This window comes from Dermacentor albipictus, chromosome 2 (assembly GCF_038994185.2).
Source record: "Dermacentor albipictus isolate Rhodes 1998 colony chromosome 2, USDA_Dalb.pri_finalv2, whole genome shotgun sequence".
Taxonomy (NCBI): domain Eukaryota; kingdom Metazoa; phylum Arthropoda; class Arachnida; order Ixodida; family Ixodidae; genus Dermacentor; species Dermacentor albipictus.
Window position 1 is genome coordinate 21833717 of NC_091822.1, and position 14456 is coordinate 21848172.

The 14456-nt window shown below is 46.2% G+C and overlaps 1 protein-coding gene across 4 annotated transcripts in view; it reads right to left on the reverse strand.

The window, feature by feature from the left end:
* LOC135897947 (general transcription factor 3C polypeptide 3-like) overlaps nt 1-14456 on the reverse strand; it is a 291263-nt gene that overhangs the window by 242800 nt on the left and 34007 nt on the right. The window lies entirely within an intron of this gene.

Genomic DNA, 14456 nt, shown 5'->3' on the forward strand with positions numbered 1-14456 from the left:
CCGCAAAATTTCTCGTCGCCGTAGCTGATACAACAATTTTTTAAAGCACTTCTAAGCGGTTTTCAGGGAAGATATTTTGGAATCAGGTAGAGAAAGGGTTATGAAAACTGAAAATTTTATTTTCGAAAAATCGGTTTTGCGGTCATTTTTCGCGATGCGAAAGCCGCATCCCCCCTTAAGGATATAGTAAACCATTGTGTGGACCGATTTGTGCCAACTCGAAAAAAAAAAAAATCTAAACAACGCCGACCTTGGATTAACCGCGGCATCATTCACATGAAAAGAAAACTAAAGCGACTGCGTAAAAATAAAAAGGGTTCGGACGAAATACCGAGACTTCACGCAGAGTTTAGGCATACTCTGACACTATCCAAAAAGCAATTCTTTGAACAAACACTGACAGTGTTCCTAAAAAGTTCTCCACAAAAATTCTGGCGACATCTCAGCAGAAGGAAAGATAAAATTGAAATCGTAAAGGACAACATAAAGTTAACAAAGTCTGCGGACATTGCCGAACATTTTAATTACTTCTTTCAAGCTGTGTTTACTAATACTACAAACATGAATACAGACGAGCATTTACCATATATTACACGTTACCCAATGGAAAATCTGGAAATCAAACAAGAAGGGCTGTTCCAATTGCTGCTGAGTTTAGACGGAAAAACATCTAGTGGACCTGACAGAATTTGTCCTGAATTTCTGAAACGCTATGCTGAATGGATGTCATACTACTTAACGATAATTTTCGAGAAATCATTACATACGCATTCTCTACCCACAGACTGGCGCAGGGCCGTAGTTATACCAGTGCACAAAGGCGGTGATAGCACACCTGTAAATAATTACCGTCCTATATCACTCGCATGTATCAGTTGTAAACTTCTGGAACATATCATCACAAAACATATTTTACAATTTCTAGAAGTGAATAGTTTACTTTACTCATACCAGCATGGCTTCCGTACTGGACTATCTAACATTACACAATTAATTGAAGTAGTTCAAGATCTTGCTGCTACCTCAGATGAGAAGCACCAGATTGACGTCATTTGTATAGATTTTGCGAAAGCCTTTGATAAGGTCCCGCATAATAAGCTGATCTTTAAACTGAGAGAAATAGGTATTGATGAAAGATTAGTGCTATGGATAAAATATTTAAGTGATCGTAAACAGACAAAGTTTAGATGGCAGCCTGTCGAGTCCACTACAAGTGCTTTCAGGTGTTCCTCAGGGGTCAGTCTTGGGTCCCCTGTTATTTCTTATATTGCCGCGAATCTGTGCAGTGCAAGTCTGCCGCCACGCGACGCAACGCAAGACGCGCTTTAAATTGAGCGCAGACGATAGCGGCGGGCATTCCGTTCGACGACCGCAGAGCACGCTGGTCGCCTCGCCGCCGCCGGGTAATTCAGGGCATTGTGGGCGCAAGTCAGCCCAATAAACAGTCTTTCGACGAACTTTTGACCATCTTCATCGTCCTTGCGACTGCCGTCACCACTACGTGACAATACGCACAATTGATGTAACAGCTATATGAACAGCGGGAACAGATAAAAGACTGGATATTTCAAGCTGCATGGGCCCGCCGCCTTTTGCCCAGGTTTCTAGCCTCTACAGGCTGCGCTCAGGAGTTCCTCGGTAATTCATCGTTATGTTAGCGTTTGATGTTATGCTGTGATAATTTAGTGTTACGCTCGTCGATAATCCCGCGTTCTGTAATCGTTTGCCGCCGACAATGCTGTACATAAGACATGAGGAGCACTTAACAAGGACTGCAGTATTTCGTAGACAATCCTTTTTTTTTTCTGTGATAGGTACATTTAACCTCCATTAGATGCACAAATAACGCCGCATGGGAGGTGTAGCTGAGGCTTCGCGCACAAGAGCCACACTATTCTGAAAACGTTGAGGTGTAAAAGAGTGAGCAAGCACTGCGCAGATTCGCGGCAATATATATAAACGATATCTCTTCTGTTGTTGAAAAACCGGTAAAAATGAAGTTTTTGCAGATGATTGCCAAATTTATTCTACCGTAACCAATGTTGAGGATCAACTCAGAAGCGGTATGAGCCTTCGAATAGAAGATGAAGAAGCGCGGGAACCGGGGGGACAGAGGAAGAGAAGAGAGAAGTGAGAAATAAATGTAGACGAGATGGATGCCAGTTCCACAGCAATGCTTTAAGTCTACTGTGTCCTTTAACTAGGAACGCTACAATATTTTGGCGCAGCCGACAACTGACTCCAACATGTGGGTGACATTTTTCCTCGAGGAGACCTCCGCAGAGAAGATAATCTTTTCGAGATACCAAGCTCAAGACGAACCAGCAGTGGAACTACCTCGCGAACTCAACTCGGCAGAACTCGTGAACCTGGTTTTAGAGATGGCTTCCATAGACATTGCTGAACTACGTCGGAAGGGTGCGGTGAAAGTGAACTTGCGTCTGGCGATCTTCGACGAATTAGTTCTTGAACCCATGCGTCGAAAGGACTCTACATCACGGTCTTCGACAGAAGAGGTGAGCCTCGTTTTGAAAGCTCTTCAGCTACAACAAGAACAGATGGCGCAAAAAAACCAACTGGTGACGTCACTTATAAGCTCTCTAAACGCTGAGAAGCCGGCGACTAAATTTGTCGAACCCGATGCTTTCGACGGCAAGTCTTCAAGCCCAGAAAGTTGGCTTGAATTCTATGAATATGCCGCTGGGAAGAACAAATGGCACTCTAATGAGGACAAAATTACCAACATGCGTAGTTATTTAAGAGGTGTTGCACGTAAGTGGTACGATCTGCACATTATTGAAGATGTTGGCAACTCTTGGCACCAGTGGAAGGAAAAATTCTTGAAGACATTCCGAAGCAACCCAGTGCAAAGATGGGACGCCGCGCTCAATTTCAAATTCAAGCAGGGCTCCCCCGTCGAGTATTTCTTTGAAAAACGCCGCCTTTTAAAGCTGGCTGAGCCTATGCTTCCTCCTTCTGCCATAGTAGCTCTAATAATGCACGGATTGCCCGCGAAAGTCCTGAAGCTAGCGCAAGCACGATCACCTAAAACTATAGACGGGCTCTTGGAGTGCCTTCATGACATACCATCTACTTCAGACAAAAATATAACCGCTGGCTCAAGCAGTCGCTTCAGACGGACCGGCGCATATTGGTCAAGCCGTAATCCGCGAGAACCAAGCTGCCTTGCAGGCAGTACAGAGAGCTTGGGTTGGCGTGCTCCCAGAGGTCGAGTGAATAACGTGGACAACGACCCTGTCCCCATACTTTCAGACGCTCAAGAGTCTCCGACAACAAAAAACTAATAAACAAGGGTGATCAGTCCGACACGATGACCACAACTGAGACTGTTTATTTAACTTGCTCTAGCTTACTTCACATTCCTGTCAAAGTGGGAAATAGACATATGATGGCTTTGGTTGACAGCGGTGCTTCTGTGTCTATAATAAATGCCAAGCTGGTAGATTCAAGTCACCTGCATAGTGGAAGAGTACTACGGGTGCAAGGGTACAATGGAAAAGTGACAATGCATAATCAGTGGGCCTCAGTAAACATCGAGTTCCAAGGTCATGAAATAGAGAGTGACGTACTGGTGATAACGGGGGTGACGTACGACTTTCTGCTATCCAGACCAGACATAAAGAAACTAAAAATCAACGTATATTGGGATGATGCAGTTTTAGTGGAAGGACTATCAAGGGAAGAGACACAGCAAGATAGAAAAGATAACCTGCGAATTGTCAAGTTCGCGGAGGATATTGCAACGACCTACCCTGAACTGGTATGCGTAGGAAGCTATCCACAAGAGATGAAGTCGCACAAGGTGCCTTTCGAACTAACTGACAAGACCGTCATCCGAAAATCACCTTATAACATGTCAAGAGAACGTAAGATATGGTTGAAGAAAGAATTGCAGGAGATGCTAGACGCCGATATAATCCTGCCTTCGGTGTCACCCTTCGCTTCTCCCATAACTATTGCGCCAAAGGAAGATGGAACTTTCAGACTGTGCACAGATTACAGGGTTCTCAATCGCCAGGCAGAACTTATACCATTTCCCATGCCGAAGATAGACATGATTATAGATGAGACAGGTGGTTGCCGGAGTTTTTCACGCATTGACTTGTGCAAAGGTTTCCGGCAGATCCCGCTAACCGAAGAAACAATAATGTACACTGCTTTTATCACGCCCTTTGATCTGTACGAGTATAACCGGCTTCCTTTCGGCTGGAAAAACTCGCCAGCATGGTTCCAGAAGATTATGAACGAAGTCCTGAAGCCTTTTCTGGGTGTCTTTTGTAAAGTGTACATAGACGATATTATCGTCTTCTCCAAAACAGAGGCTGAACATCAGGAACACCTTTCTCAGGTATTAAATGCCTTGAGCTTGGCACAACTCAAGGTTAATTTTAAGAAAAGTGCATTCTTTCAAAGAAAAGTTGTGTTTCTTGGAAGAGTATTTGATGGGACTACCAAAAGCACGAAACAAGAGTCCGTCGAGAGAATATCCCAACTGGTTAAACCATATGACGTCTACTCATTGCGTGTGTTTTTGGGATTAGCAGGACATTTCAGACCTTTCATAAAAGACTTTGCTATAAAAACAAGATGCCCCACGCGCCTAATGCAGAAAGAAGTTCCATTTGAGTGGGATGAGGAATGTGAGAGTCTACCATAATCTGGTGCACAGAATCTCTGCTGACCCTATTCTACGCATACCAGATTTCACTTTACCCTTTGAACTGAATACCGACGCCTCACATTATGGAACAGGTGCAGTCTTGTACCAGAAATGTCCAGAAGCATCCGGCCGAGAAAAGCGACATGTAGTAGGCTACTACAGCTACGCCCTCAAGCCACCTGAAGTCAACTACACCACTACTGAAAAGGAAGCTCTTGCTGTCCTTAAAGCAATTCAGTACTTCCGTACGTACCTAGAAGGTGCGAAGTTTACTTTGTTCACGGATCACCAGGCACTCACTCATCTCTTGAATATGACCCAACCTAAGGGACGTATCGCCAGATGGGTGAACTACTTGCAGCAGTTTGATTTCACCATCTCCCACAGACCTGGACCCCTTTTGACTGATGCAGATGCATTGTCTAGACTGATGATACAGGCCAATAAAGAACAATCGGAAGAAATCAATGAAGTAAAATTGTGGGAAGGCACTGAACAATTGATTTTTAGGGAAGGTCGCTAACAAGTCCCGCCAACGCTGGTTCCCAGGGTGCTTTATTTGTACCACGATAGCCCAGAATCTGGAGGACACGACGGATTTTGGCGCACCTACAACAAGCTAGTCAAGAGATTTACGTGGCCTCACATGAAAGAAGACGTCAATCAATACGTTCGTTCATGCCACATTTGTCAAGTCAACAAAGTGAAATACAAGCAGCCTACGGACGCCATGATAATACCTTGCCACTCAAACGTGCCTTTTGAAGTTATACACCTGGATTTTGCCAAGCTAAATAAGAAACGAGAAGGAGTCCGAAAAACGCAAGCTTTTCTTCTGGCCATAGATGAGTGCACCAGGATGGTCGCGGCACGGGCAGGACAAGAAGATGCGAATAGTGTCATCGCCCTCCTCCAACGGGATATGTTTAGGACAACCAGGAAGATCGTATGTGACAACCGACCAGCGTTCAAGAGTGAAAAATTAGCAAGATGGGCTCGAGACCACAATATATCAATCAAATTCTGTGCACCATACCATCCCGCGGCGAATGGGCTTGCAGAGCATGCTATATGAGATGTGAAGCAATACATCAGGATGTACGATAGTTTCCCTGGTGGATGGAAATGCTCTTTAGAAGCAGCTGTAAGACATCACAATCGCTCCTACACCAGTGGCTTGGGATGCAGCCCGCAGTTCACTTCTTCAGGAGAGACCCCTATTCTTCAAGCGCACCTTGAACTGGGGCTATTAGAAAATCTCAAGATCGTCGAGGAAAGGAAACAAAAATCACAGGAGGAGAGGTACCATAAACGAATGAAAAAAAATTTTGACAAGAGACATGGCTCAGCTATCCCAGACATTCAAGTCACCGACCTCATCCTAGTTAGGAAAGGAGTAAGAGAATCCAGTGCCAAATTTTATGGTCCTTACTCTGTGACAAAGACAGCCACTCAGAAAGGAATATTGAAGACTGTGTGGTACATTGGTGAACGGAGCTCAGTTGAATGTGCTTCGATTGGAAACGTTTTCAAGTATTACCCCAGGAAGGGTTAGCAGAAGAAACCTGGAAGGGTGAAGCGGTATGAGCCTTCGAATAGAAGATGAAGCGCGGGAACCGGGGGGACAGAGGAAGAGAAAAGAGAAGTGAGAAATAAATGTAGACGAGATGGACGCCAGTTCCACAGCAATGCTTTAAGTCTACTGTGTCTTTTAACTAGGAACGCTACAAATAAGGACTGCAGTATTTCGTAGACAATACTTTTTTTTCTGTGATAGGTACATTTAAGCTCCACTAGATGCACAAATAACGCCGCATGGGAGGAGTAGCTGAGGCTTCGCGCACAAGAGCCACACTATTCTGAAAACGTTGAGGTGTAAAAGAGTGAGCAAGCACTGCGCAGATTCGCGGCAATATATATTAACGATATCTCTTCTGTTGTTGAAAAACCGGTAAAAATGAAGTTTTTGCAGATGATTGTCAAATTTATTCTACCGTAACCAATGTTCAGGATCAACTCAGAATTAGTCATTGTTTCGAAAATTTCAGCCGATGGTGTAAATTATGGGGTGTGAATATAAACTACATAAAATCAACATAGACACATATGACTAAGAAAGTAAACATTCTGCCTTTTAACTATTACATCGATGGCAATTTGTTAGTCCGTGCTAACCAGTTTAAATATTTAGGTATAATCTGACATGGCATACACACATAGAAAATGTGAGCTCGAAGGCGAATCAGAGATTAGGTTTTTTAAGGCAAAAACTAGGTCAAGCTTCGCGAGATGTAAAGCTGATAACTTATAAAACTTTTGTTAGACCTTTACTTGAATATGCCTCAGTCATCTGGAACCCTCATCAGAAAGAAATGACTACAAAGTTAGAAAAACTTCAACGTCATGCCGCACGCTTCATATGCTCAAAGTACCGCCGTTTAGATTCTGTTACACTGATGTTGCAGTCTTGGCAACTGGAAACACTAGAAGTACGAAGACAAAGAAATTGTTTGAAAGTGTTTTTTGGAATAATACATGGACATTTAAAAATCAACAAAGATGCGTATGTGCAGCTTCCAGGAAAACGAAGCAGTCGTGTTAATCATCAATATGTTTTACGCCCATACTTTGCTCATAGTGATGTGTTCCGCTTTTCTTTTTTCCCTGCCGTGATTGAACTCTGGAATGCGATATCAAGCTTTGTGGCAGATGCCAGTGATGTTTGTGAATTTGAAAAACTGTTAAACATGTATTTTTGTGATTCCACTGCCGCTTGATGCACCTGCATATATGGTCTGCCTGTATTTAAAACCTCCCTGTAAGAACCCTCAGCAGAGAGTTGACAGTATGAAGAAATGAAAAAAAAATATCGTTAATGCATGTATAGTAAGGATGTCGAAGGTTAGACTGTACTTTGAGAAAATATGTGAAACTGCTGTATGCTCTATGTAGGTGAAGGGACCATCCGTTGGTTTTCAACACATAGGCTATCAATAGGGCTTGTTCTAGAGGCGCCTGTGGCAAGGCAGATACCCACATGGTGGACAGAACCCAGCACCTTAAGCGTGCTGGGCGTGGCAGATTGATATACCATGGAACAGTAATCCAAACGTGATCGAACAAGGCTCCTGTAGAGCTTTAATAAGCGCTTGCTGTCACTTCCCCATGTTATAAAATTTCCATAAGTTCATTGTCTTTAGGCATTTTGCCATGAGATATCTCATATGTGGAATGATGGTAAATTTCGAGTCAAGCACGATGCCTAACAATTTGTGCTCCACAGGTATTCGTTGCCCAGACACTTCTATACTAGTATCTGGAACTAGTCCTCGCTTTCCTGTGAAAAGAACACAAGAACGTTTCCGAGGGTCAACTTGAAATCCGTTTTCCTTTTTTTCTGCCCATTTTGACACTTTGTTTAGGCCTTGCTGCACCTGCCATTCACAAACTGTGAGGTTACAAGATTTGACGTTTAATTGTACGTTGTCTACATAAACAGTACAGATAACTGCTAAAAGTAGCGATGCATGAAGCTAATTCATCTTGACAATGAAGAGCGTGCATCTGAGCATGCCTCCTTGAGGTACACCAGTTTCTTGTGTAAATGGGTTTGGCAATATATTGCTGATTCTGACTTGGAAAGTACAGATGGACAGGTAGTTTTATATAGTGTTAAGCATATTTCCTGAAATGCCCATGTGCGACAGGTCTTGTAATATACCATACCGCCATGTCGTGTCACACGCCTTTGCCATATTGACACGTGGACTAGTGTATCGTTTATGGATGAGCACTTTTCACAGCCTAACAAATGTTATCGCTCCGTGCGGGACACGCCCGCATGTATCGGAAGTTTCTCTAATGTTATCGATAGTTCTGTTGTCACCAAAGCTTGTGTAATCTGACTGCATGTGCGATGCGAATTGTGTAGAACTTTCTGGAAGACACGCGTGTACCAGCAATTATTGTGGAACGTTTGATAGCTCGTGCATAAAAACTGACACACTTCACCGGCAGATCAGATTTTCGCCGGTCATGTTCACTGCTATTGCTGCACTTTGAGTGTAACTTGCTTTTGAGGGCACAAGTTTGCCCAATAAAAACCCAGTTTCATCATTCACAGTTTTAGAACTGTATTATTCACCGTCACTGCCACGTGACATCTGGTGGAGACGCTAGTGCATTCATGTACCAAATCCGCCCGCAAATCCGTGAGCCAAGCCCGAGCCACGAAGACAACACCAACGTCGCCAAGCACCAATGAGCTAGCCGCAGGCCGCAAGGAGTACGCCTGAAGCATAGATTATTGCTGCGGAAGACGAGGAAGTGCACAGCCACGATAGCAGCTACAATGACGACCCCAGTGTCGCGAACCCCGATCGTGCTGCAGCGCCACCCCCCCAAACCCAGGGAACCACCGACGTTCAATGATTCAACATTTCGAGGACCCGGAAAGCTGGCTGGAGACATACGAGAGGGTTGCTACGTTTGACAGCTGGAACAGCAATGACGAACTGCGACATGTCTATTTCACATTGGAAGACACTGCCAGGAGGTGGTTCGAGAATCGAGAAGCCCCCTTGACGACGTGCGACCTGTTCCGAAGCGGCTTCCAGCTGACATTCACAAGCATCGTATGCAAAGAGCGAGCCCAAGCTCTACTAGAAACCCGAGTGCAGCTACCGAATGAGACCATCGCAATCTTTACTGAGGAGATGAGCCGTCTATTCCACCACGCCGACCTGGAAATGTCTCAGAAGAAAGTCTGCCTACTCATTCGTGGTGTGAAGGAGGAACTTTTCGCCGGAATGGTATGAAGCCCGTCCAAGACCGTCAAGTTTCTTCGCGAGGCCACCAGTATCAAGAAGACACTGGAAATGTAGAACTGGATATTCAACCAACGCACAAACTCAACAAACTACGCCGGAGTTCAATCACTGGCCACCGATGATCTGCCCGACACTATCAGAGCAGTCGTGTGGAAGGAGCTTCAGAAGCTGCTCCCTTCATCACAGCGTCAAGTGGCTTCAATTGCCAGCATCATATGCGAGGAGCTCCAACAATCACTCGGAGTACCTCAATCGCCACAGCCTTAGCCAGAAATGATGACGTACGCTGCCGTAGCCCGACACCACATTCCCTCTCTGCGCCAGCGCCAGAGCACTGTAACGACGCAGTCCCGCCGTCCACCACCTCCTCCAGCTCACCCGCCTGTCCCCCGGTGCAGCCCCGTGATGAAGACGGATGTTTGGCACGCCTCCGACAATCATACACTGTGTTATCACTGCAGCAAAGCGGGCCATGTCTACCGCCAGTGCTTATACCGTTAAATGGGACTACGAGGGTTTGCCGTCAACGCTCCGCGCCCGCAAGGTGAACGCCCTCGAGGTTATCACCGACTACCTCGCCGCTGCTCAGTGGAGCCCTCGACAACCATCTCATTTGCCGTCACCAGGCCGCTACCTGTCACCGCAGCGCCGTTCATACACTGGCCCAGCCCGGGGCCGGTCCGTTAGTCAGTATCCAGAAGACTAAAAGCAGCAACTGATGGAGGTGCGGTTGCTGCTGGTCGAAATGACGAAGCCGTTGATTAAAACGCCCAAGAGACTATCTCAATGGCATAGCAACGACACGCTGCCATCCTGACGAAGCCTGGAAGCAAAGAATGCACCGACCAAAAACCTGATGACGCAACGTACCAGCCGTACGTCAACACAAAGCAGCTGTGATCCGACGCCAAGACCTAACTGCAACGCAAGACAACGAACAACCGACTTCAATGTGCTTCTCCACGGCCACGCAGTCACCGCCTTAGTGGACACAGGAGATGACTACTCTATCATCAGTGTATTATTCGCCGCCAAGCTGAAGAAAGTCAAGACTGCATGGGATGGCCCTCCATTTCAGACAGCTCGAGGACACCTCATAATGCCAATGGGAATCTGAATGGCAATAATCACAGTTCATGGCCGGTCCTAACCTGCAACACTTGTCATCCAACAGTGCTCCCGAGACATAATTCTCGGCATAGACTTATTAAACCAACACGGCGCCATCATCGACCTGAGGTCGAAGTCGATAGCGCAAGCGATACCAACGGAGAGGCCTTCCAGTCAGCCTGCCTTGAGTGTGCATGAGGACCAAGTAAGCATCCCGCCTCGCTCCAGTGTTATAATTTCCGTTGGCAGCAAAACACCCAGAAATGTAGAAGGCGTCATCAAGGGCGGCCAATGTCTACTGCTCAACCGTGAAATTTCCCTCTCAAGAGGGATCACTCGACTGCACAGAGGGAAAGCGAAAGTGATGCTAACAAACTTCAGCCAGGAGTTCAAGCACATCAACAAGGGCACAGCGATCAAATACATTGAGCAAATTCTGGAAAACAACCATGCGTTTGTCCTATCAGACTCTGCCGCATCTACCCCGACCATAGTTCTCGAACCAGACCAACATAAATCCAAGTCTCCCCCTGAGCAAACAGCAACAGCTCAGAAGTCTTCTCCGATGATACAAAGACTGCTTTTCAACGTCATCGAGGATTTGACAAACGCCAATCGCAATGCATTGCATAATAATCTAAAAGTGCGCTCGACCACTCCGCCAAAGCCCTTACCGAGTTTCGACATGAGAATGTGATGCTATTAGGCAACAAGTCAAGGAAATGCTGCACAGTGACGTCATCCAGCCGTCAAAAAGCCCGTGGGCATCTCCTGTAGTCTTAATGAAGAGAAAGGACGGAACCCTACATTTCTGCATCGATTATCGTCGACTGAACAAGATCATGAAGACAGACGTATACCTCCTTCCACGGATAGACAACGCATTGGATCGGCTCTGCAACACTAAATACTTCTTGTCAATGGACCTCAAGTCTGGCTTCTGGCAAATAGAAGTCAACGAGAGAGATTACGAAAGGACCACCTTCATCAGGCCAGACAGCCTCTATGAGTTCCAAGGTCATGCAATTCGGACTGTGCTCAGCACTTGCAACATTTCAGCACGTCACGGACATGGTGTTAGCAGGATTGAAGCAGCAGACGTGTCTTGTTTACTTGGATGACGTCGTCATCCTCACTAGAAATTTCGACGGTCACCTTAGGTGGCTTGCGACAGTATTATAGGCCATCAAGTCATTAGGGCTCACTCTGAAGCCGGAAAAGTGCCGCTTCGCTTACAATGAGCTTCTCTTCCTAGGCCATGCCATCAGCAAATCTGGAGACTGCCCAGACCCACAGAAGACAGCTGCCATCGCAAAGTTCCCACAGCCCATCGACGAGAAGGCAGTGCCTAGATTCCTTAGCATGTGTGCCTACTATAGACGCTGTGTTAAGGATTTCTCACGCCTCACGGAGCCGCTAACACGCCTAACCAAATATGATGTCGACTTCAAGTGGGAAATGCCGCAGGCCAATACATTTCAAGAACTCAAGCGACACACGCAGTCGCCACCGGTACCTGCAAACTTCGACGAAAGTGCCGATACAGAAATTCACTTAGTAAAGCAATGAAGGGGGCTAGTTGGTGAACGTTCATGGTTAAATTACGCTCAGTTTTACACAGACGATATTAAGTGAAGGACGGGACGTGGACGGACGTAGCACAAACTACCAACTGTTAATTACTGTTAAAGAACGCACTTATATACAAGGAGATATGGCGCGGGGGGGGGGGGGGGGGAGAGATATAATAAAGATATCACAAGGTGACGACATGGGATCATAGTTCGGGTCAGGCATACATCGTTCACTTGCACCCGTTCGTCCTGGCAAACTCGATTTCAGCTTCGATAAGCACGATGGACGGAGTGCTTACACACATTTCTTTTTCTTTAGCTATCGTAAGCACTTCCCATATTTCTCGCTCCGTTTTTGTTTTTGACGTGCCAATGACTATGGTGCTTTCTACAGGTTTTCCCGCTCAATTTAATCCAAGCGCCAGTGATTTTAATCCGAGCACCAGTCAATTTAATCCAAACGCCACTCAATTTATTCCAAACGCCAGCTGAAATAATCCAAACGCCAGTGAATTTAATCGAGACACAACGGAATTCAAGAATATTTGGATTTCAAGACTTCTGAAAATTTGCGAACATGTTATAAGTTAACACCTTGAACATGAAATAGTGGGGTGGTATACCAGTAGCTATCCTGCCGCGGCACTGACGACAACTTTTGGAGGTTTTGAAGCGAAAAGCTTCACTACGCTATAGTCAATACCGTGCATCGCGCGAGCCGGCATATGTTGGAATTGGCTCCGTGAGTGTGTTCGGAGTTGAACTGGCTCTGTGAGCGTGTCGGAGTCGAATTGGCTCGATAAGCGTGTTCGGAGTCGGCGCAGGTGGCCACTGCCCCGCGCTATGCGTCATGGTTTGACGTTCGCCGCAAGCACGTGTTTATCGCGGAGGCTGACTATATAACCACTCGCTAGGGTATAGGCGTGCGCATTGAACATGGAAGGAGAAGAGAGTGATACGACCGATACAGAGAGCTGTGTTTATGGCTGTACAGAAATCGCAAAACAATGTGCCCAACAGTGATAAATAAAGAAGTTTAATAATCCTGCATAACTTATGGTATATATTGTTACGGTTAATGTTAATCTGGCTTTATTTAAGGGACGAGATTGATGGTGAAGTCAAGATGGCGTCCCGAGGCTGCACCAGCTAATGTCTTCTTCCTCTTGCATCTGCTCGCCCGGCTCATGCCGTAGCAATACCCGGTTGCCAGACGAAGCCCGCTGGGCAAGTCCAAATCAGTCAGAAAGCGTAGGGTGAAACCGCTTAAGATGGGCAACATGTACTAACTGGGTCCGGCTAGACCGACGATCAGCGGACATCAAGCGTGCCACCACGTACGTCAAGTCACTCAAGCGATCTACAATGACGTATGGGCCCGTGTACTGGGGTAAAAACTTTTCGCATAAGCCACGTTTACGTTCCGAAGTCCACAACCACACAAAGTCTCCTTTAGTGTATGAGACAGACTGGTGTCGGCTGTCATAGTGCTCTTTCAATCGGTGTTGCGATGCCACAGTACGAAGACGAGCGATATGCCGGGCTTCTTCGGCAAGACAAAGCGTCTTGGCAACAGAATACTCGCTGTGAAAGTCAAACGGTAGTATAGTGTCAATGCAGCTTAGCGGTGAACACGCGTAAAGAAGATAAAAAGGACTGTAATCGGTCGTCTCATGCTTTGCAGTATTATAAGCATAGGTGATGAAGGAGAGCACGTCATCCCAGTCCTTGTGATCGGAAGATACGTACATGGGCAGCATGTTAGTTAGAGTTCTGTTCGTACGTTCTGCAAGCCCATTTGTCTGAGGGTGATAAGGCGTTGAATGACGGAACTGCGAACTGCAGAGACGAAGCAGCTCTTCTACGGCGTCCGCAACGAACTGACGAAGGCGATTGCTAATGATGACACGGGGGGTGGCCATGTCGAAGAATAATGAGTCGAAGCAAAAACGTCGCAACAGACGCAGCTGTTGAAGATGGTACGGCCGCCGTTTCCGCGTAATGGGTCAGATGGTCGACACATGCGATCACCCATCGGTTGTCGTTAGATGATCGGGGAAATGGGCCCAGAAGATCGATACCAACTTGTTCAAATGGCAGGTGAGGCGGCGGCTGAGGTTGGAGAAGACCTGGCGGAGCGGTCGTAATGCGCTTGTAGCGTTGACACTGTTTGCAACTGGCAACGTAGTGCTTGACTGTGTCCCGCATTCTGGGCCAGTAAAAACGCTCCTGTGTCCAGTTCAAAGTTCTGATGAATCCTAG